Genomic DNA, 24,464 nt, shown 5'->3' with positions numbered 1-24,464 from the left:
TTCTGCTCTCAAGATGAGCAGGAACGCAGACCCTGGGGACCCCCTCCCACAGGCGTCACCAGTGCCGGCCCCGCTCACCACTCACCTCCTCTTTAACGATGGAGAAGCCAAGACTCAGAGCCGTGGGGTGGCTCAGGCCAGGCCTCTCAGGATTGCAGGCTACAAGGGCACGGCGGGAAGGGAACAAAAACGCAAGTGCTAGAAGTCCTGTGATTCGTCCTTGTGATAAACTGACACAAAACTGAGATTTTACTCAACATGTGTACAGTTCTGGGAAAACGTGGTTGCTGAAAAGGTTTTGTTTCCTAATTCAGCAATTCTTGGGCTCTGCTTGCAAGACCTGGGGCCTTCTTTCTTCCGGGAATATGGGCTGAAGTGGGAGCGAAGGGGCAGGGAGGGCTGCCCTGTCCAGGTGCTGTGGTTCTGGCTATGGAGCCAGACACCGCGGCCCTGGGACACCCACAGACTTATCCTGAGCTCGGCTGTCTCCTGTGGAAACCAACACTGCTAGTTCAAACCAGTTCAGCTTGAAGTCAATCCAGTGTCTCCTTGCTTGCTTTTGCTAGTATTTCTGTAAATTGTACATTTGCAGTGTGAGGTGTGTGTTTTTGTCTCCCCTTTTGTGAGATTTGAAACTAACGCTTCACCTTTCCTTTAATAAACTACTTAGAAAAACAGTTCTGGGAGCTGCCCTTGGAGGCCAGCCCGTCTTGTAGTCACAAGCACAGGTTTTAGAAAGAGCTGGGTGTGAATGCAGGCTCTTGCTTGAACTCACAGTTTAATTCTCTGATGCTGGTCCCTATGTCCCCAAAATGGAAGGATAAGAACAGTCGCCCACAGGGTCGTGTGAGGACTGGCAGACGGGCACAGCAGAACCTGCCACACAGTGGCAGCCAGTTGATAGTAGCTGTGGTTTCTCCTTCCCCCTCGCCCCCGCACACCCAACATCACGGCCACATCACCGGCCTCCTGAGTTCACATCAACTGGGCAGCCCTGACCTTCCTGGAGGGGACCTTGACGCTTCCTACCCCCACCTGAGGTGACTGTTCTTTCGGGTCTGCATGTCCCAATGCTCTGGTCTCTGCAGGTTTTGCTGAAATGCCATGTCCACCAGAAGCCTGCCGCGGGCCCTGTCAGAGCTCACTGCTGACTCCTGGCCGTGAGGCTGGGGTTGTTCTTGGTGCAGGCTGTCCCATGCAAGCCTGGAGCTTGGGGTGCAGGGCTCACCACGCTGGTACCCCTGGAGGGCCAGGCACACAGAGGCAGCGGGTGTCCCTCCACCCCCAGGATGGTCACAGTGAAAGAAGCTGACAATAACAAGTGCTGACATGGATGTGGAGAAAATGCAGCTCTTGGGTGCTGTTGGTAGGAACATGAAATGGTGCAGCCACTGTGGAAAGCAAGTTGGTCGTTCCTCAAAAATATTAGAACATAGCATTACTCTATGACCCAGCCAATCCACTCCTGGGTATATGTGCAGAAGCACTGAAAGCAGGGTCTCAAAAGATATTTGCACAGCGTGTTCTTGGCAGCACTACTCACAGTAGCCACCAAGATGGTGTGGAAGCAGCCCACGCGTCCAGCTGTGGGAGAATGGAGAAACAAAATGTTGTCTCTACACACAATGGAATGCTATGTCGCCTCAAAAAGGAAGGCAGTTCTGACGTTTGCTACCACATGGCTGAACCCTGAGGACATTACGCCCAGTGAAAGTGGCCAGTCACAACAGGACAAATATTACATGAGTCCACTCACAAAAGTACTGGGCGGAGTCAAATTCATAGACGCGGAAAGTAGAAGGGTGGTTGCCAGGGGTTGGGCGGTGACGGGAGGGATGGGCGTTAGTCTTTGCTGGGGACAGACAGTCTTTCAGTTCTGGAAGATGGAAAAGTGCTGGAGCTGGATGGGGGTGATGGTTGCACAGCAGTGTGAAAGGACTGAATGACCTGCACCCTTAAAAGTGGTTAAAATGGTAAATTTTAGGTTAGGTGTATTTTACCATAATTAGAAATAAAAACAAAACAAAACAGACAGACTTTTTTGAATGCTTCTGTTAGTCTCTTCTGCTATCTCTTATCAAGGCCTTTCTGGTGTATTAAAGACCTGCTCCAAAGGGGGGAAAGCATCCTTCCTGATCTTTGATAACACCACCATTACATTTATTTCTTTCCCATCAATTCTGGGAACTTTTCAGTGTTATATGGGCGTCCTTGGCATGGGAGATCAGATGTTGGGGGCACGGGGACCCTGAACCAAACGGACGTGAGTGCCAGGGTCCTCGCAGGGCATGAAGGCAAAGTTGGGGGAGTCGCAGGACCAGGATCCTGGGGTTATAGGGAGGAATGGGGCATCGCAGTGGGTTGCACAGTGTCCCCTCAAAACCCATGTCCACCTGGAGCCTGCAAATGGGACCTCATGTGGAAATAGGGTCTTTGCAGATGCCATTAGTGAAGGATCTCAATTTAAAATCATGTCATTATAAGAGGAGGAGAGCACACTGAGAGACACACACAGGGGAGGGGGCCAGGTGAAGAGGGAACCAGACTTCAGAGTGACACCGCCCCAAACCAAGGAACACCTGGAGCTCCCAGGAGCTGGCAGAGGCGGGAAGGACCCTCCCCTGGAGCCTTCAGAGGGAGCACTGCCTGCTGACACCTTGATTTTGGATTCTGGTCTCCAGACAGTAAAAGAAGAAATCCTGCTCTTTGAAGCCCGCGTCTGTGGTAATTTGCTAGGGCAGCCCTAGGAGACTAATACAGGCCAACGGGCAAAGGTGGAGACTGTGGGCAAGGATCCTCGGGCGACAGGAAGGGATGAAGGGTTGAGGGGGGGTGTTCAGGGTCTCCTGGTTGCAGGGTCAGGAACCCCAGCCTAAGCAGCTGAGCAAAACAGAGCATTTAATGGTTCTTGTACCAGAAATGGACAGCGGGTGGCAGCTTCAGAAGTGGCAGGATCTGGTCATTCAGAAAAAGTCATCTAGCACTTTCCTTTCTCCGTCTCTTGGCTCAGCTTGGCATTCTGGTAAGCTCAGGAGCCTCTGGCTTTGGGGAGCTGTTCATCCAAGGCAATCATAGCAGGCAGGGAGGTAGGGCCTTCCGAGTGGCCAGGCCGGGGTGCCACTCACACTCTTGGACTGACATCAAGGACAGGGGGACTCCCCAAGGAAAACTAGGGTGCAGTTACCGAGAGAAGCAGACAGAGATAAGGACAGGCACAAGTACCAGGAACATGCCGAGTGCTTCCCAATGGCATCTGTCACCTGAGTGGCAGCACTCAGTGTCATTTTGAATGCCCAGTGTGGTGAGACCCAGCAGAATGACCCACCTGTCCGATTCTCTCAGACACCGACCGCAGCTGCCAAGTGTTTGCCGCAGGGGTCTTAGGCCTGCCCATCCCAGGGGATAAACCGAGGATGATGAGGATGACGTCTAGAGGATGAGGGCATCGGTGCCCTGGGTCACCTGGCTGGAAATACCGTGTTTCCCCAAATATAAGACCTAGCCAAACCATCAACTCTAATGCGTCTTTTGGAGCAAATTAATATAAGACCCGGTCTTTATAATATAATGTAATGTAATGTAATATAATTTAATATGATATGATATGATATAATATAATACCGGGTCTTATATTAATTTTTGCTCCAAAAGGCGCGTTAGAGTTGATGGTCTGGTTAGGCCTTATATTCGGGGAAATACGGTAGGCTCCAAATTGGGGGTGGTGAAGTGGGGATGGACAGAAGCAAGAGGAATGGACAGATGGAGTTGCAGGGGTACATTTTTCTATTTGGGGAGCATCTCAGCTGCCAAAAAGCCAGCCCCCCACATTTCCCCACAACAGAGGCAGGCATGCAGTAACAGGTGGTATATAGTAACCCCTTCTGCTGAGAGACAGGGAAGCGGTGTGAAGAAATGCTGGGAGAAGGTGAGAGAAAGGAAGAGGGAGTGGGGGAGGAGGGAAAATGTGAATAACCAAGCAAATCCCCTGAGATGCTAACTGGATGCCAGACCCTGTCCTAAATGCTTCCTGAGCACAGAAACTCCTCCTGACAAGCCCCTGAGGCAGCAGCTACGATTTCCCCCTTTTAACAGGAGACCAAGGCCCAGAGACAGTTCACAGCCTTCCTGATAGTTTTCATGAACATTCACAGAAACACAATGTGCTCATAAACATGGAGGTGAAAAGCCACACATGGAGTGTGGACGCTCCATCCATGGTGTATGCCAAGCATGTTCTGTGATCCCCAAATCCACTGGCCAGCCCCCAGGGCTGCAAGACCCCACAGCCCTCAGGTGCCCACCGCCTGGTGAGCAAACACAGGTGCAAATTGTTGCAGCACGGAGGGCTGATGCTCTGGTCCCCCTGCAGACACTGAGATGTTGGGAGGAAACCAAGGGAGGCCTGCAATTTCCCTGCAGGTTCCCACACCTTTGACGAGTTTCCAGCACAGGAGCTTAGCTTCTGTGGGAGGAAGTGACAGACGTGGAGTGAGACGGAAAGATCTCTGAAAGCCAACGTGAGGAGTGTGACCCTGTCCCCCAGATGGCGGCCATGGAAAGGTTTCAAGATGGGTATGTTAGCACTTTTTCAGTTACAAAGAACAGAAACCAAATTCAAACTAGTTTAGACAGAAAAAGGGAATGCAGTAGAAAGACCCTGGGGAAGTGACTTCATAACCTCAGGACTAGAAGGGGGCTTTGGAGTGGAGCCAGGAATCCCTCTTCTGTTCTGATGCTGCTCTAATGTCTCTGCAATTCCCTCACTGCCGACGGCATGCTCCGTGTGGCAGGGAACCTCTATGGGGCAGGGTACCTTGAGGCACGCACATCCACGTGGCAGTACCATGAGAGAGTACCGTGGTGTGGCAGTACCAGCTGACATTCCACTGTAAAGATCCCCGAAGAACAAAGAGAAACTCCATTTCCCAGCTTCAGTATGAAAAGCCCCAGGGAAGAACTCTGATTGGTCTAGTTTCAGTCACATGACTCATACGGGTCCAATCACTGTGGCCAGGGGCACAGAGTACTTTACATAGATGACCACCATGTGACCTGGGTCATGGAGTGGGTGGAGGGAGGGAGGTGAGCATGCTGTGATTGGCAGCCCCCTCCCAATGGGAGGACAGCTTTGCCAGAGAAAAGGAAAGAGATGCTGGTAGACAAACAACAGATGTTCAGGGTAAGTAGAGCCCAAATCAGATTTGTTTTAGAGATTACTGGGCAGGCTGCCACGGAGAGGCTGGGCCTGCCGCTCTGAGAGCCCGAATGTGGGTACTCAGTCAGGACAAATGTCTCTCAACTTTGTTAAACACATGCTTACCTGTCCCCACCCCCCACCCCCCATAAGAATAACAACCCACGACAAGTTTTAGAATATTATTTGAAATTCAAAAAACATTAAGTGTCAGGAAGAGAAATAGAGCAAATGAGTGAGCACTGCTTTGCTTCCAAGCCACACAGCCCTTCCCAGGGAGCCATTCAGCCTACACTCTCCAACTAGGAGAGAAAAAACCGGAACTTGAATGGAGCAAGCAGTTGTACTGGTGAGAAAGGAACAATCGTAGACCAGTGCTTCTCTTACTGTAACGTGCCCAGGAATCCGCTGGGGATTCTGTTACAAGGCAGGTTCTGATTCAGGAGTTCTGGAGCAGGGCCTGAGATTCTGCTTTTCCATCAAGCTCCCAGGTGGTGGTCCCCACACCCCACTTTGAACCACGAGGACTTAGAGTATAGAATCATGGGGACTGGATGAGAGTTGGATGGAGCTGGGAGCTGGCTGTCCTGGAAGCCAAGATGGTCCGCTCGTGGTTCAGCTCAGACAGGTGGAGCCAGGCAGATCGACGGACTTCCTCTGGGCCCGCAACAGTCTGAGTTCTCTGGGCCACTCCGACCCCCTCCTGGACACACGGAGAACTTGTAGTGAGACAGCAGAAAAGGGAGATCGGCTCTCTCTTGGATTAGAGCCTCGGTGGAGTCCTCCTGGGGCTGTTTTTGGGGGATGAGAGGGGAAGGAGCTAAGCAGCTCCAGCTGCTACCTATGGGCTCTTCCTGGCAACAAGGAGGGGTGGCCCAATCCTGCTGTGGGAGGGTGAATAATGACCCCCAGAGCTATCAGGTTTTAATCCCTGACACCTGCAAATGTGACTATAGATGGCAAACTCTTTGCAGATGAATTAAGGATCTGGAAATGGGGAGATTAGCTGGGATTATCCAGGTGGGCCCAAAATGCAATCCCGTGTGTCCTTATAAGAGGGAAGCACAGGGAAATCTGACAGAGGAGAAGGAGATGTGAGTGTGAAGGCAGAGATCAGAGTGTGGCTGCCATAAGCCGAGGAAGGCAGGCAGCCACCCAAAGCTGGAGGAGGCAAAGAACAGGTCCTCCCCCAGAGCCTCTGAAGGGACTGCGGCCCTCTGACACCTCATTTCCGATTTCTGGACTCCAGAAAGGTGAGAGACTATATTTCTGTTGTTTGAAGCCCCCAGTCTATGCTGCTTTGTTATGGTGGCCACAGGAAACGAATGCATGTAGTGTTGGCCCTCTGCCACCTGCCATAGCCAGCACCTGGGTGGGGGAGGTGACCCTCTCTTCCTCCTTGGCACCCACAATAGCCCCCTGTCCTGTGTCTGAAAATGGGTGATCACCGTTAGTGAACCAGTGAGGGTGGGAGTTAGAGGACCTGCTTTTCCACAGAACCACCTTGCCCTTCAAAGGAGGTAGGTACCTGAGATGCTCCAGACTTTCCCAGCGCTGCTGTCCCTGCTCAAAGCCAAGTTGGGACTTTGTAGGGAACCAGGTGACAAGCTATATGAAGAAACCAGGAATGTCCCCCCATGGCCACATTTTGCATTTGTCTCCTGAAATGGAACTGAAATTGGTCATCCACCTCAATCATCTGACTTAATTCCGAGTAACTTGACCACTTCCAAAAATCAGCACCAGACTGGACAAGTAAAGGGCTGCCCTTTAAAAGACATTGAAAAAACGGTCACATTCCTCTAACTAGTCATCTCATTCTGCACCGCTTTGTGGTCGAAGAATTAGAGGAAATGGGCACTTCCATTTGGTTAACGCCTTTCTCACTACTAGGCTGAGACTTGCCCATCCTGAGGGAGGGAAAGGAAGCATATACTTTTTTTCCTGGGCTGAACTAACTTCCTGATTGTTTTTCCAACAGGAATGATCCCAAACTTCCCACTGAGCTTCCCCACCTGTGTTTCTGGAGTCATCACACCGGCAGGCTTCCAGTTGATGGAGCTTTGTAATCAAAGAACAGGTGAAAAAGGCACCTTACTTGTGTCCTATTTTTATATCTTCCTCATCCTTGTTTCTGCTCTTCTTCCATTTTTGGCTTTTTGTTTGGTTTTGTGCCTGAATTCAGTGCAATAGGAGAGGGAAATGTTATCCATTGCCTGAAATCATAATTGTCAGAGAAATAAATGCTCCTTACTGAGATCATCAAAGGATGTGAAGACTTGAATGGCAGTCAGGGATGAGTCTCTAGAACTTTTTTCATTAAGTAGCTGTGGGCTGCTGGGCCCTGCCCTTGTCTTCTCTTCCTCATTTCCTTATTGACAAATAAAGGCTTTGGGTTGGAGCAGAGCCTCTCAAACTTGAACGTGCACTTGACTCACCTGGGCCTGGTTAAAATGCAGTTTCTGATTTGTGTGTAGGTCCCCGGCAGGTCTAACCAGCTTCCGGGTGACGACCATCCAAGCTAGCCTCGCAATCTTGCCCGATACCCGGAATCGCAGGCCCATCCCAACCTCCTGTTTCAGATCTGCGTTTTCACTAGACCCCCGGGCCATCTGAATGCACGTTAGAATGTGGGGCACAGCACTAGGTCACAGAGGGAGGAGCCTGCTGCGTGTTGGCATCATTGGGGAGTTTTAAAGTGATAACGCCTGGGCCTCCCTCCCCCAGGGTCCTAATTTAATCGGTAGGGAGGGGCTTGGTCATCAGGAATTGTCCCAGCTCCCAAGTGATTGTAAAGGGCAGCGCAGTTTGGGCCACTGGACTGGAAGGTCCTTAGGCTGCAACCCACGATGCCATTGATTTTTGGGGGGTGATTCTGTCTAGCCGAAACAAGCCATGAAAAGCACTGAGTAATGCAGAAATATCTATGGAGTGGTGCTTCTGAATTGTCCCAGCTCTCTCAAAATGGGACCTGGTTTACACCAAATAAAGAGCCAGTTTTCACAGCATTGTGAAATACACAAGCACTGTCCCCAGATGCTTTGTCCGTGGTTCCCTTAAGCCTCCAGGGATCCAGTGGTCTCTGCTCTAGTGGGAGAGGGTCTCATGTCATCCATTTATACGAGAGTGAAAATTTAAGTCAGTGGGTTACCCTTCTCAAGGTGGGAGGGGGGTTCCACATTTTATTGTCACTAATTATAGAATTGAAGAGGGCAGAGTAGGAAGCAAGTAGGTTCTGAATCCCGCCAAGCTGGTTTTACAGACTGGAGGATTTACATGGCCCTCAGAATGTCACATGGACCTGAGGGGACACTCAGTGTCCTCACGACTAATGCCAACCTCTGGCTTTGGGGAAGATCGACCCAGTGGAGAGCAGGCCCTTTAACAGAGCCCCAGGACTGTCAGGTGCCCATGTGGGAAGGCCCTGAAATGCCCTGGTTGACCATCTGTGCTTATGCGGTACATACAGGCAGTGGTCTTCAAGGGAGCCCCGGCAACACTCAGTTAGGGTGCAGAAAGAAGATATTAGAACTTCCCCTCATCAGGGTTTAAACAAGCTCCAGGCTTTCCCACCACTCCCTGCCCAACTCTTCCTCCCACAGTGTTCAAAAGAGGGGGGCTGCTCCATATGGACCAACCCAGAGGCACGCAAGGCATGTGGGTGGGGAAAGGAGGTTCAGAGCAGTGTGTGTGGGGGCGGCCCCTGAGTAAGAGGCAGAGCGAGTCCTTTCGAGGCTGCCCATGAAACAGGGCGGCAGGGGCTTGGAAACAAGGCATGGGGTGGGCAAGACTCAGAGGTAGGCAGGTGGGTATAGGTTGTTATTCTGACTGACTGCCCAGTCCTCGAGACACCGCCACTGGAGGGTTGCCAGACAAAATGCAGGATGTCAAATTAAATTTGAATTCCAGAGCATGAATTGTGTTCCAGATGAACCATGAATTTTTAGCATAAGTGCATCCAAAATATTGTATGGGACATGTACAAAAATTTTTCATTGTTGATCTGAAATTCACACTTAATGGGTGTGTTTCTGGCTGCTAAATCTGACACCTCTACCCACCGGGCATTCCCCCTGCACACAGGCCTTCTCAGCCAGGCTGCCCAGGCCCAGGGCATGCGCACATGGAAAGAGGGAAGAATCTATGTCTAGAGGAGCAGCTAGTGTCTGGGTGAGTCTCTGGGGCTCTGGCTTCATGGCTGTGTCAGGTCTGCTCAGAGAGGTCACTGGGGCTGGGAACCAGAGAGACTGTTTAGTTGAATCCTAGGAGGTACTTCCTGTTTCCTTTCCAATTTTCCCGATTTCTGTACAGTGGGAAACATCACATAATACTGAAAAAAATGTGCCAGGAGCTTGCGCAAACGATCCGATTTCTAACCTCAGAACACATTACGTCATCCATGTCATGATGACAATGCAGGGGTCCAATACCTTATCCACAATTCTGAAATCCAAAACACTCTAAAGTGACTTTTTTTTGGTGAGATTGGAGACAAAACTCATAATTGGAGGGAAAAGTGATCTAAACTGACATGGAGTTATTTCCACACTTTTTTTATTCCCAGTGGTGTGAGTTGTAACACTGTATACTGTGGGGCCCTGTCTACTCTGTGGGGCGGTAAGTGAGATTCAGGATATGCCCCGAAGGCCCCCCCAAACTCAAATGTCAAAACAACCAAAGCACGTGGGATAAGGAATTGCACAATTATAACAGCAGAGTCACCGGGCTCTTAAAGTGTGAGAACCATTGGGCTAAAAGCTTTCTATGTCTTATCTTGTTTAATCCTCACAGTCTATGAAATGGACACTTTTATTTTCATTTTTGGTAATTTTTTTTTAAAATGGATTCTTAGTTCTGAGAATTTATTATTTTCTACTGTGATAGTTATGGGAGTCTCAAGCAACATGAGATTATTTAGCTTTTTAAAGAACTCGATAAGACTCCATAGATAGTTCTTGGCAATAATGAGAGTTATTTCACATTCGTAAGTCCTTATGAGAAAATCTCTGAAAATTTGATGAAAAGTTCTCAATGTCTGATAGTTCTTATATTCTTTTTTTTTTTTAGTTTTATTTTATTTTATTTTTACATCCCTCACACTGTGAACCTCCCTCCCCCCATCCACCACCACCCCGACCTCACACCGAGCCATCACATTATACACATAAAATTATAGTTGGCATTCATTAATGTCCAGTCTCTGGTGTACAATGTCATGATCAGGCATCCACAGCATCCCTGAGGTGGTCATTTTTGGTAATTTTTTAAATTGATGTATAACATCCCCACAGAAAAGCATGCGCCTCTGGTGCACAGCTAGAATTGTTACAGAGTGAGCGCATAGCCACCACTCAGCCTCACCCAGCACTTGCACCTGAGCCCTTCTCACACCCCACCCCAAAGGTGACTGCTATCCTTCCATCACCAAATATTCATTTGGCCTAGTTTAAAGAAATGCTGTTATTTATTGATCAGTTATTATGTGCCAGGAGCTCTATTTACACTATTTCTTGCATCAACTCTTAGAGTGGTTACTGAAGGGTCGAGAACACTTTTGACTTCTTCTCTTCTAGGTTCTTGGCTGGTCTTATAATTTAATTGACATTAAGACAGATTAACAGAAAGAAACAGAAGGAAACCACATCTAATTTTGTACATATGGGAGCGCCCAAGATAGGTTCCAAGAAGTAAGCAAGGCAGACTGCTTTTATGCTTTTTAGATAAAGAAACAATTTGTGAAGATTTGACAAAACAAAGGGGTTTGGGTTTAGGGAAATAACAAAGAAGTAGCAAAGTTTGCTCATGCAACCTGCAGCCTTGAATCCCCTATCTCAGGCAATAAGGATGCGTTCTACCCTTATTTTTCCAGGGGGACAAAGCACAGTGAGAGTCCTTGCACCAGCTGTTTCTCAAATAACTTTAATTCAAAATAATCAATACGTCAAAATGGCATATTTTGGGGTGGCGTATTCTGCTCCCCCTCAGTATTCTTACAATTTCATTTTACAAGTGGAAAGAAACCAGACTTTAATGATGTTATAGAACTGGCCCTAAATCATGGTGCTAGTAATTGAGATGAGGTATGCTTATTAAACGTTCCATTGAGCATAATATACATACAAAAAAGTGCATGTATAGTAAATTCAGCTAAATGAATGTTCGCAAATTGACCACATGCTCGCAACCAGCGCCCACGCGGAGAATCAGAACATCATCAACAACAGATAGACCATTCCCCCAATCCCATGTGTCCCCTAGCACCCCACCCCCAAGGGTATCCATTGTCTTGACACCTGACACCGTTGTTGGGTTTCCAACTGTACGTAAATGGAATGAAACAGTAGATTCTTTCTGGTGTCTGACTTTTCCACTCTACACTGGGTCCGTCTGTGTTGTTAGTGAGGCTGGAGTTCACCCCATTTTACTGCTGAGAAGAGTTCCACTGCTTGGGAACCCACAGTGTGTTCTCCCATTCTCCTGTTGGCGGGCATGGGGGATGTTTTCATGGTTCTGACGATCACCATGAATGCTGCGATCTAGGTTTGGGTACTAGTGTTTGGGTGAGCATGCCCCCTCTCTCTGCTCGCTGTCTGTCTTGGAGTGGATTCAGGATCACAGACTGCATCTCTTTAGCTCTTTAGAAACTTCCAGTTTTCCGAAGTGGTTGTGCCAATGGGTAGTTTTATACCCAATTTTACTGTTACGTATATTACACCTACTTCCAACAGACCCAATGTATTAAGGTGCAGGTTTTATGGAGGTGAATTGTGTTCCCCTCTACCCCAGTTTACATGTTGGAATCCTAACCGCCCCCATCCCATACCTCAAAATGTGACCTTATAAATATTATTGCAGATGTCATTAGTTAAGATGAGGTCATACAGGAATAGAGTGTCCCGACTACAATATGACTGGGGTCCTTATAAAAAGTGGACAGTTGTCATAGACACACACGCAGGGAGAATGCCATGTAAAGATTGGAGCGATGCCTCTATAAACCAAGGAATGCCACCGATGCCTAGTGGGCCACCAGACGCCAGAAGAGAGGCCAGGAACAGAGTCTCCCTCATGGCCTGCAGGCAGGAGGAATCAATCGTGCCACACCTTGACCTTGAACTTCTAGCCTGAAGGGCTGGGAGACAGTTAATTTCTGTTATTTAAGCCACTTTGTTTATGGTGCTTTATTATGGCAGCCCTAGCAAACTAGCATACAGAGTGATTATTCCCTTTGCAAGAGCTGCCTGTTTGGTAAAGGACACGCCTCACAGCGTTGCTTGAGGTTGTCTGATTAGCTATTGTGCTGACAATATGTTTTGCTGTTTGGACTTTGATTCAGGGAGCCTTCGAATGCATGATGTGTGATATTTCTGAATGCTTGGAATGAAGGTAAAAACTGGCTAGGATGAGAATGAAAAGCCAGCTGGTTCTGGTTCTGGTCAGGAAGCCGCGATACACGCAGGGCCCGGGCGAATGAGTGGGTTCTAGAAGCAGCCCCAGCGAGGAACAGCAGGGAGTGTGTCCGCACTTTCTTGGAGCCCATCCACCACTCCAGTCTACAATGCCCGTCACCACACGGCACAGACCACTGCAGAGGACAGCCAAGCCATCTCCGAGGGCAGTAAGGCCTTGGCTGGTAGCCTGAAGACCCATAATTTTCCATGGCGCAGAGCTTGCCTGCTCTGGAGGTCTCCAGGCAACACAACCCCTCGGGGATTTCTCTGGAAGGTTGAGAGGAGGAGGAGTCTGTGCACACATCCTCCAGCTGGAAACATAAACTGTAAGAATGGCGCAGAACTGGGCTAAAAATAGTACAATTTCTTAAAATTGCGTCAGGCTTTGATTACAGAGTATCTTAGTTTCCTGTGGCTGCTGTAACAAAGTACTACCAACCGGGGGAGATGGGGGAGGCTAAAACAACAGGTACTTATTCTGGCACAGTTCTGGAGGCGACATGTCCCAAACCAAGGTGTCGGCAAAGCCACACTCACTCTGAAGTCTCCCAGAAACATCCTCCCTTCCCTTCTTATTTCTGGTGGCCGCCCACAAGCCTTGATGTACTCTGATTTAACCAGCATCTCGCCTGTGCTTTCATGTGGCCTGTGCTCTGTGTGTCTGTGTCTCCGTGTCCGAATTTCTCTCTTTTCATAAGGGCACCAGTCACATGTCTTGCCAAGGTGTGCAACCAAAACCATCTTAAAGCCACCAGTCTGTGTAGAAGGGTCTGAAAGTAATGGTGCAAACATACCATGGACGTGATCAGGACGATGTCTGGGTTTCAGAAAGGCTTCGTGGGTCACGCCTGGAGAGATGGTGTGATGCTGAGGACCCTGGCCTGGCTTTGAATCGTGGCCCAACCACATACGCCCCGGGATGTGTTTGGGAAGCTCATTTCCCTGAGCTTCCACGTTCTCATGTGTAAAATGTGCTAAATAACTGCCTTGAAGAGAAGGAGGAAGATGAGACAGCTACTCACATTCATTGAGCGCTTCCCATCCCAGGCCTTGCTCTGAGCACGTGTGTGTGTATTTCCTCAGTGCTTCTCTACAAGACCTCTCTGATTAAGGACTAGTGTCACTGGGTTTATTTCTACAGGCAAGGAAACGGAGGCACAGAGAGGCCAAGTGACCCACCCAAATGACTAACGTCTATGTAAATGCAGATACATTGCTTGGCACACAGTACTGAACGTTAGTTTCCTTACCATTGACTTTCTCTCAAATGCTCCAAAGTATCCTTAAATCTAGGCAGATGGACCAGCAGCTGGAAGAAGGTGTGAGACTCTGGTTAGCAAACTGCCAGAGAGCCGCTGTAAGAGGGAACCTGGAGGTGTGAGCTCGACCTCCCCTGGGAGCGACCTTGAGACAAAGGCCAAGGGTCTCTGCTGCTTGTTGGAGAAGCCGGGTTTTTCAGCATCAGAGGAACAGATAGGAGAATTGGGAGGAGGGGCCCTCCCTCTCCTGTGGCCCTTCATGGAGGATTCGGCAGTGGCTACTAGAAGAGCATAGATCACGGGCATGGCTGTTAATAAACCGGTTTATTACAGGTTTGTACAGCTTAGAGACTCAGCCATTTTCCAGACCCCAAGCCCCTGGAATCAACACTGCCTCTAAAAAAGCTCGTGGTCCAATGCACCTTCGGAGGGTCCCCACCTCCCCCCGTCCCAGCTCCTCCAGGACAGACTGCAGCCCCACCAGGGGACAGCAGAATTGGGCTCTCTCGGAGGGCATGAGATGAATAATTAGACCAAACTGCAAGAAGCAATTACGTCTTTGTTTCTCAAAACTATAAACAGAGAGCAAAGAGAGTTGCATCACAGTGTCCCAGGGGCACTGGGACATTTGCTCTGAAAGCAACAGCTGGGCTATATTTGAATTCAAGTGGGACCTCGGAAATGTTTCATCAGCAATTACTGGGGGCGGTCAGGAAGAAATCTCTCCGAGGGAGATGCTTCTGCTCAAAGCGGTCCCTCCTTGCCCCGTTCCAACACCGGCTTCTTCCAGACACTTTTTCTGTATTATTTAATTATGTAAGGTACTTTATGCCATAGCTTTGTACAGTGTTTTTTTTTTTTTTTTAATAGAACCCATGACTTTGTTTGGCTTTATCAGCAAAACTCAGTAATTCACCTTGTCCAGTGCCTGGCACATACTGGGCATGAAGCGAATGTGGAATAAAAAGTGATAACTATCATAATACACATAATTATATAAAAATAATACTAAAGTCAAAGCTAACTTGTTGGAGCACATTCCTCTGCCTCCCGTCTGCCCCGGGAACGTCCCAGTGGGTATGCCTGTATTGAGAGGGCTGCCACCCCAGTAACCCGGAAAGAGCATCACTGCAAAGAGTACACTCTGGACATCAGGGCAGGTGGAGGCGAAGAGAGAAGGAGCCCCCGTCCCTGCACCCTGAGCCTGCGACCCAGGGAAGAAGAGCAGAGGTGCTGGACCCTAACCCAGGTCCCTGCCCCTCCCCCAACGGAGCAGAGATTTGTTCCCCAGCCCTGAGGGCTCAGGTGCCCTCCAGCTGCAGCAGGACTGCAGGCTCCAGAGATGAGGGCGCAGGATCCCCAGAATGTGGACACTAGTGGATACACTCCTCTCTGGGGTGCAGGTCAAAGGTACCCATCCTGGGCTGAGGTCATAGGAAAACAAGCTCTCCCTGTGTGCTGGCCGGGGGACACCCCTGTCCTGGCCATGACTTTCTCCTCAGCCTCAGCCTCATCTACCCTCTGATGGGAGTTCGTACATCCTTTCCCACTTCCTGTACTGTTGTCAATTTACATACAACGCTCAAACACAGTAAATCAACCCTGGTACAAGACTAAGCTACAGACTTATTCGAGTTTCATCCGTTTTGTTCCCGCCTGTGCAGTAGAGGGTTAACTCAGCAGGCTTGGAGGTGTTCGAGTCCTGCATATTCCAGACAGTCCAGAGAAAGAACTGGCCCTCAACCGGGATCAAAGGGTGTTTATTTCCCCGACCCACCCCTTGCACACACACCAAATCTCTCTATGAGCTAGAATCCCCACTTCCCTAGGCCCCTCTTGGAAGTCCAGCTCCTAATCTCTATCTTCACTACTCAGGTGGGCAGTCAAAGCCTGCATGCAACCTTCCTGGTAGCCACGTGGTAAAGAAGTCCTCATTCGTCCGGTTCACAGGCGGCCTTGTGTGTGTGACTGTTACTCTTCCCATTGCTTATCTGACTCTCCCCAAGTAGGCGGGGAGATTGCTGGAGCACGGCTGTGGTGGGAAATGGCTCTGTCTACTGAGGACAATATCCACTTTCTCAAAAATGCATCTTCTTTCCATCAAAACCACACGGTGCCAATGGGAGTTGCCATGGTCTCCACCCCCATGACTACCACTAATTGGTCTGAGTTGGGCACATGACCCCAGTTGGGCCAATGAGAACTCCTCCCTTAGATTTCTGAGGTTGGAGAGAGCAGCAAATATCAGTTGCCCTCTGGTGATGAGCCCCTGAGGGTCCTTGCTGGTGGAAGATCCTGGCCTGGGGTAGGAGACCCTAGAGACAGAGTCTCAGCTTGTTCTCAAATGCCTTGGAGGCCAAGTTATGACCCTATGGTCTTCCTGGGTGACATAAGCCTTCCCTCAGGTTTCTTTTACATTTAGCCAAAAACGCTTACTAATATAAAGACTGTATTTCATCTTCTCTGCATGTCTAACTGGTGGCAAAAAGCCAGGCACACATTACATCTCACATGATTATTGAGTGAATGAAATAGAAAAGTTCCAAGCGATAAATCAGCAACATCACAGTTTTTCTGAGGGCCATTCTTGCCTTTATATTCCCATACATGGAACTTGGTAGACCAAAATCCAATCATAATTTCTTCCTTGTGGGCCATTTCAAACAGGTTGAATGACATTCATTTTAACAGCCACCTTCAAGAGACTGTCTAGGTGATTTGCAGAAATGGTCTGCAAGCCTAATGAAATCAGACAGCCAGTGTTTTCCATCCTGAACTCGGGGATTAAAGAGGAAAAGCCGGTGTAAGCAGGGCATGGGGTTCGCACAGCTGTGGAGACGGGCAGTGAGCAGATTGCATGGCTCAGCACAGCCCGAGTCCAGGAAAGTCAGCAAGGACACAACCCCAAAAGGCAAAAAAGGGAAAAAAAATGAAGTCCAGATTTTATTTCCCAAACTCATCTCAATTTTATTTCCCAGCTCATCTTGAAAATGAGAAATAATTTAAGACAAAATAAATTGCTTGCACTGTGGTATTCCTACTCCATGACTGTGGCCACACAAGGGGTAGAAACAAGCAACTGGTGTACATTTTGGCAAAATGAGAAGCTCTTGTTTGTTCATTTAAAACAAAAGTTGTTTTCCTTCTGATTAGAAAACATACAAGTCCATTTGTGGAAAATTTGCAAAATATGGAAACGTAAAGAGCCCAGGACTGGGGTGTGTGAGGAGGATTAGGGAGGGAAGTGGGTGGGTGGTGAGACACTGCTCACTCTCCACCCTGTGAGGGCTGTGTCCACGGGCCTGGCAGGGCCTGGCACGTCTCACTGTTCGCCCTCTGAGGGCTGTGTCCACAGACCTGGCAGAGTCTGACACGGTTCACTCTCCGCCCTGTGAGGGCTGTGTCCACGGGCCTGGCCGGGTGGTCAGGGGGCTCCTGGGGAAGAGACCCTCACACAAAAGCTCAGTCCTTAACTTCTCTGTCGTTGGAGCATTGAAGAAACCTCCATAAGTCTGTAGAGCAGGGCTCAGCAGGTCACCCGTCGTGGGGGGCGTTTCCACTTCAGGGGGTGGAGAGTGGCCCAGTGGGACCGCACCACGTATTTGTGGGAGTCGAGGCTGCACTCATGGGGGCAGTGGCCTCAGAGGAGAGACCTGGAGGGGTTGTTGTTCTAGGTTACCACTCAGCTTTGGCACATTGAGGTTCTGGCCTCCGCTCCGGCAGCAACAGGCCTTGGGGTCCCAGAAGGCAGTGTCTGCCCCAAGCGTTGTTCTAAGGGGGCCCCAGCGGCAGTGGCTTGGGTGATGCCCTACTGTTAGGCACACAGCTGTTTGTTAGAAGCCCCACAGCACCCTGTACGTCTCCCTCACGGCAATGACAATTCAAATGCAGAATTAACTGTGACATTTGCTGTTCAGTGTCTGTCTCAGCAGTAGGGTGACCAGTTGTCTAAGCAGGGTGACCGACCTGTCTAATCTGTCCAGGATTTCCTCAATTTTAGTACTGAAAATACTGCATCCCAGAAACCTCTCCATGCCGGGCAAACCAAGACAGGTGGTCACCCCGCTTAGCGGACAGAAATCTCCATGAGCAGGACCCCAGCTCCGGTAATCAGCTATCTCGCCTGTCCCTACTCTCACAGGGTGCCTTGCACAGATAGGCATCCAATAAATATTTGCTGAACAATAATAATGATTATTACTGGAAATGCTCTGTAAACATTTGCTGAAGAAATGACTCCCTGCCAGGAAATGAATTGTTTTCAATTTTATAATGTATCATAATACCAATAAATGGGACACACTGGATTTGCAGACTACTCCAAAAAGGAATAGATTTTTGTGCAAGCAGAAAGTGCTGAGTAGGGTAAGTTTAGCAGAGAGAAAAAAAAGAAAAGATCATCAAATGGCATCGAGAGGTTTGCGGCTGATTTCTTGGATCAGTCTTAAGTGGGGATTATGGATTTCCAGATCCTCTCAGCTATGAGGGGCGAGCAGAAAAGACAGATGTTAGACAAACATGACAATTCATAGGAGTAAGCACCTACATGGCATGTCACTTAGCACAGCAATCTCACAAACATTCCCTTGGATGGGACACATAAAACTGTAGGCTTGGAGAAGTGACATGATTTTCTTAAAGACACACACAAAGTAGAGATTTGAAACCAGGCCACCAGTGTGCTTTTCTTGCATTATTTTTCCATTTTATACTGACCAGGTCACAGCAATGAAGCCCAATGGCTAATAAATGGCCTCCTGAGGTTGTCTAAGCTCCAAGCCCTCTAGATGCATCTACAACTGTGGCAGGATTGCTACTTAGACAACGCCAAAATATGTGGAAAAGTCTAGTTGCTTGCTCCTTGCATGTCAGTCGTGGAGTCATGACCGACCCTTGGGAAGGTGGCTCTTGGAAGCTTTGTCATATCAGCTACTGATGATTTTGTTGTGTATACCTGGTCCATTAATGGCTTGTGCCCTACTAGCTTGTCAGGATGGCTTTGCACAAATGGCAAGACTGCTGGTGTGCACCTGGTTCCATTGTTGGGGTCCTGCGTTTTGGTTGCCATGGTTGACTGATAGCAAGATGTGTGTATATGACGGACTCCCCATCAACACCTTGGACCCTGAGACTTGCATGGGTTTCCCTGGGCACTGGCCTTCCACACGTCACCCAGTAGTTCTCTGCCCGAGGAAAAGCACGTCTGCATGGCTCAGTGAGGCCTGGCAGGGGAGCCTATGCTGGGCTCCTCGGGATCCTGCCGACATGGTCTTTTCCTGCTGCTTTGGCTCTGTATCCTTTGCTGTAATGAATCTTAGCCCTGAGTACAACTCACTATGGCATCCTGTCACTCCAGCAAATCACCCTCTAATGCGTAAGAGGAAGCAGCAAAGCTCAGTTCTTTAGGCTGCTGGCTGCAGCCCAGCCCCGAGATCCAGGCCATCCACACTGGCCCAGCCTAACCCCTTCCAGGTTTGAATGAGGACTGTGAGAAACAAGGGTTAGAATAGTTACAGGCAAGCCAGGAGCTCCAGTTACAGACCCTTTTGGAGAGGGTTTCCTCTTCAGCTCACAGCTCCAGGGTCCACCCACCTGGAAAATGTGGCAGGGAAGCAGAAGGGGTAAGGAGACTGAGGGTCCCTGGGGGGCGAAGTTCAGGGCTGACTGCCTTTTGGAATTTCTGGATTTGAGAACACAGGTTAATTTACATAACTGAAGTCAAAGCCACAGGGTTTCCCTGGACCCCTGTTACTTCTTACTGGCTCAACTGGGCAAGCGCTTTGGGTCAAAGCATCCTTCAGCCCTGTAACCCCACTATGTGTGTATATCTGTGTTTCACAGCCCAGAGGCACATTGTATATCCATTCTCTCTCGTTCTCTCTCTCTCTCTCTCTCTCTCTCTGTATCTCTGTCTGTCTGTCTGTCTGTCTATCATCTATCTATCTGTCTATCTATCTATCTATCTATCTATCTATCTATCTATCTATCTATCTATTATCTATCTATCCATCCTCTGTCTTTAAAACTTTTACATGTGTAAACTGAAGAGGCAAGTTGAAAGTACATTCTCTTTTCCTCTATTTATAGTTAAGATTTTTATATGTATAAACAATGCGCGATTTTTATATGTGTAAACTGAGGAGCACAAGCATACATACGAATACAAATTAAATAATTAAAAAGTAAGATAACTGAACAATTACACATACGCTTGCTATTCGGAGAAAGTTTCAGCATTTGTTTTGCACAAAAAATGAATGGCTTATCTAGAATAGCCTAAACAATCTTGAAAAAGAAGATCAAAGTAGGAGGACTCACACTTTCTTATTTCAAAATGTACTATAAAAAGTGGTAATCAAGACAGTGTGGTACTTGCATAGGATAAAAAAATAGATCAATAGAATAGAATTGAGGGTCCAGAAATGAACCCACTTGTCTATGATCAACTGATTTTCAACAAGAGCGCCAAGAACATTCAATGGGAGAAAGCATGTCTTTTCAACAAATGGTGTTGGAACAAATGGATAGTCACATGTAAAGGAATAAATTTTGACCCTTACCTAACAGCTACACAAAAATTAAATTAGAAAAGATTGAAGATTTACGTGTAAGATCTAAAACTAAAGCTGCAATGAACATTGGAGCACACGTGTCTTTATAGAAAAATGCTTTCAGATTTTTTGGGTAGATACCCAGGAGAGGGATTGCTGGGTCATATGGTAATTCTATTCGTAATTTCTTGAGGAACCTCCACACTGCCTTCCATAGCGGCTGCACCAGTCTGCATTCCCACCAACATGTATGAGGGTTCCTTTTTCTCCACAGCCTCTCCAACACTTGTTACTATTTGTTTTGTTGATGAAAGCCATTCTGACTGGGGTGAGGTGATATCTCATTGTGGTTTTTATTTGCATTTCTCTGATGATTAGCGATGTTGAGCATTTTTTCATATGTCTATTTGCCATTTGTATGTCCTTTTTGGAGAAATGTCTCTTCAGTTTCTCTGCCCATTTTTAAATTGAATTGTTTGTTTTGTTGTTGTTGAGTTGTATGAGTTCCTTGTATATTTTGGATATTAGCCCCTTATCGGAGGCATTGTTTGCAGAAATCTTCTCCCTTTCAGTTGGTTGCCTCTTTATTTTGCCGATGGTTTCTTCTGCTGTGCAGAAGCTTTTAAGTTTCATATAGTCTCATTTGTTTATTTTAGCTTTTACTTCCCTTGCCTTTGAGATCAAATTCATAAAATTCTCTTTGAACCCCAGGTCTGTAAGTTTAGTACCTATGTTTTCTTCTATGCAGTTTATTGTTTTAGGTCTTATGTTTAGGTCTTTGATCTATTTAGAGTTAATTTTGGTACATGGTGACAGATAGCAGTCTAGTTTCATTCTTTTGCATGTGGCTTTCCAATTCTCCCAGCAATTATTGAAGAGGATTTCTTTTCTCTATTGTATGTTTTTGGCTCCTTTGTCAAAAATTATCTATCCGTATTTATGTGGTTTTTTTTCTGGGTTTTCAATTTTATTCCTTTAATCTGTGTGTCTGTTTATCTGCCAATACCATGCTGTTTTTATTATTGTTGCCCTGTAGTACAAGCTGAAGTCAGGGAGTGTGATACCTCCAGCATTGTTTTTTTTTCTTAGGATTGCTTTGGCTATTCGGGGTATTTTGTGGTTCTGTATAAATCTGATGATTTTTGTTCTATTTCTTTAAAGTGGTTACCAGAGGGTAAGTGGGGGAGGGTGAGTGGTAGATGAGGGTAAATGGAGTGAAATATATGGTGATGGAAGGAGAACTGACTCTGGGTAGTGAACACACAATGTGATGTATAGATGATGTATTATAGAATTATTCACTTGAAACCTATGCAAGTTTACTAACCATTGTCACCCCAATAAATTTTAATTAAAAAAATAAAGAGCTAAAGCTATAAAACTATTAGAAGAAAACATATGGGAAACCTTCATGATATTGAATTTGGCAGTGGTTTCTTGGATATGACACGAGAAGCACAAGTAACCAAGGGAAAGAAAATAGATAAGTTGCACTTCATCACAATGAAAAAGGATATCATTAGGAAAGTGAAATAAAACAACCCATAGAATTGGGGAAAATATTTGCAAACCACATAACTGAGAAGAGTCGTCTATCCAGAATATACAAAAAACTCTTACAACTTAACAAGACAAGCAACCCAAGTTAAAAATGGGCAAAGGACTTGCACAGACATTGTCCCAAAGGTGACATACAAGTGGCCAATAAGCAAAAAGATGTGACTTAAACTTAAGTCAACATTATCAATAAATGGGACAAAACTGACATCAAATTTGCCATTATTTAAAAATAAAACTTAAATTAACTTATTTTACTACAAAAGTAAGTTAAAATCTTTTAATGCAAATGAAATGTTTATATCACAAAGGTAGAAAAACAAAAGAATTTTAGGGGAAGAGGGTGGAAGGAAGGTGAAACAGGTAAAAAGGGTCAATTGTATGGTGATGGATGGAAGCTAGGCTTTGGGTAGTAAGGGTGATGTAGTGTACGCAGATATTGAATTTTAAAGTGGCACACTTGAAACTTATACAATTTTATAAACCAGTGTTACCTCAGTTAAAAAATAAAACCAAAATACTCTAGGGAACAAATCAGCCGCAGCCCCTAAGAGGCAGTACTGTCTCTGGTTGCCACTCAGCCCTGCCAGGTGGCTGCGAATGGAGCTGACACCCCTTTGGCAGGGACACCCACTGACAGTCCCTGAGGCCTGGAGCCTGCCCTGGAGAGAGGAACATCATTTCCAGGAAGAGGAGGAGGAAGAGGAGAAAATCACTTCTGGGATTAAGTGAGCTTCTAGAAGAACCCGAGATGCCAGAAGCTCCGTTCTTGTGTCCACGGTGTCAGAAGGCCAGCTGTGACCCTTCCCGTTGCCAGGCCAGCCAGGGCACCAAGACTACTCCTTCCTGCCCCAGTGACCAGGGCCACATTATCTCAAGCCACTGTGCATAAATTGAGCACCCACTGTGTGTAGGAGCCTGTGGGAGCGAGGAGGCCACCAGGGGAGGGGTGTGTGTGTGTGTGTGTGAGGTGGGGTGTGGGAAGCTGTCAGAGCTTTGTAGCAATGCTATGGGTTATTACTAAAATGTGGGTGGCATGCAACCTTACACCCCTGAGGAAACCATGTAATGGTAATTTCCATTTGAAAACATGGGATGGTGGTTACCACTTCATACGTGCTTACTCTGTGCCAAAGGACAGCTGAAATATTTCACCCGCATTAATTCTTAACCCTCACAACAATCCCAGGGACAAGTATCTCTTTTGTCCTCTCCTGTTTTATAGATTAGATGTTAAGTGACTTGCCCAAAGCCACACAGCCAGTGAGAGCTGCAACCAAGACCCGAGGCTCTTGGTCAATGCTGAGGTGGCCTCCCAGCATTTGAACACAAACCTCACTCTTGGATCTTTTCCTGGAACTTAAGTCCAGTTACCTGTAGGCACAGCTCTAAGGAAGCACTGAGGGTGTTCTTATTGCACTGGGAGATGAGCCAACAGTTTTGTGACAACATGGCATGTTCGTACACAGGAGTTATGCCCCATCCCTGCCTGTGCTGTGGGCTTCTCTTGTCATAGTTTATTGCTCAGATAGGAATAAATTGCGTAAACTTGGCATTTGTGAGTTTCACACCAAATTGGAAAAAAAGACTGGTTTAGCCAGTTAGTGTTTTAGGAATATCTAAAATATTTAAATGTACTAGCTCAAGCTTTTGTGGCTTCCCATTTAAAAAATGGTGTCGCCAAACTTATTTGAGCATCATTTGGGAGGACATATTGTTCTGCCCAGGACCAGGGAAAGGAAGTTAGAGGGGGTTCTCCTTCTGGGGGGGTCATTTAAAGGCAAGTAGTCTTTTCGGAAATGCTCCAACCCTTTTTTTTGAGTTATTATAAACAATTATAGCCACACAATGAGCCTGCATCTTGGCCCTTCTCCTACCAGCCATCACGAAGGAACACAGTAGCTAAACAAATTGAATGTGCACTTTTTTTCCCAGCACAAACAGCTCCTTGTCCTGGGTCACTCCGCAAGTTACAATCTGGATGCCCACGTTCTTTAGAAAGAGGATGTTGTGTCCAGGAGCCAGTGACAGCATCACTCACCTACTTGACATCTGGAGATGGAAGGTAGTCTAGCCCACTGGTGAGAAAGGTCTTCATCTAAGTTGACTATGCATTGGTGAAAAACACCAATGCTGCCCGGCCCCAAACGAATTCAAGCAGACTCTACGCGTGCAGCCCCGGAAACCATGTTCTCAACAAGCTTCCCAAGCGATGGGCGGAGAATGGGTTTGAGTCAGAAACGCACAAAACTGATAAAAGACAGTGGCATTCGTGTCTCCTGTCATCCCACGACCAGGAAAGACTCCGAGACAACACCAAAAAGAGGCCACTGTCAGGAGCAGTTGGGTCTTCTCCGATGAGGACCCACTTTTGACCCCAGTAGTCCACCAGGAAATGCTCATATGTTACCCAGCACTGGTCATTTCTCATTCACAGGGACAACGAGATAAG

General features: G+C 47.4%; 1 protein-coding gene across 1 annotated transcript in view; it reads left to right on the top strand.

The window, feature by feature from the left end:
- ROPN1L (rhophilin associated tail protein 1 like) overlaps positions 1-7,283 on the top strand; it is a 34,355-nt gene extending 27,072 nt beyond the window's left edge. Inside the window, exons 8-9 of the transcript XR_013993650.1 lie at positions 4,420-4,572; positions 7,176-7,283. The gene's annotated coding sequence lies outside the window, so the exon portion shown is untranslated. The remainder of the gene's footprint in view (positions 1-4,419; positions 4,573-7,175) is intronic.
- The last annotated feature ends 17,181 nt before the right edge of the window (positions 7,284-24,464 follow it).

This window comes from Rhinolophus hipposideros (assembly GCF_964194185.1).
Source record: "Rhinolophus hipposideros genome assembly, chromosome: 7".
In the NCBI taxonomy this organism is placed as follows: domain Eukaryota; kingdom Metazoa; phylum Chordata; class Mammalia; order Chiroptera; family Rhinolophidae; genus Rhinolophus; species Rhinolophus hipposideros.
The sequence above is the reverse complement of the archived record's forward strand: the minus strand, read 5'-3'. Positions and strand labels throughout refer to the sequence as shown.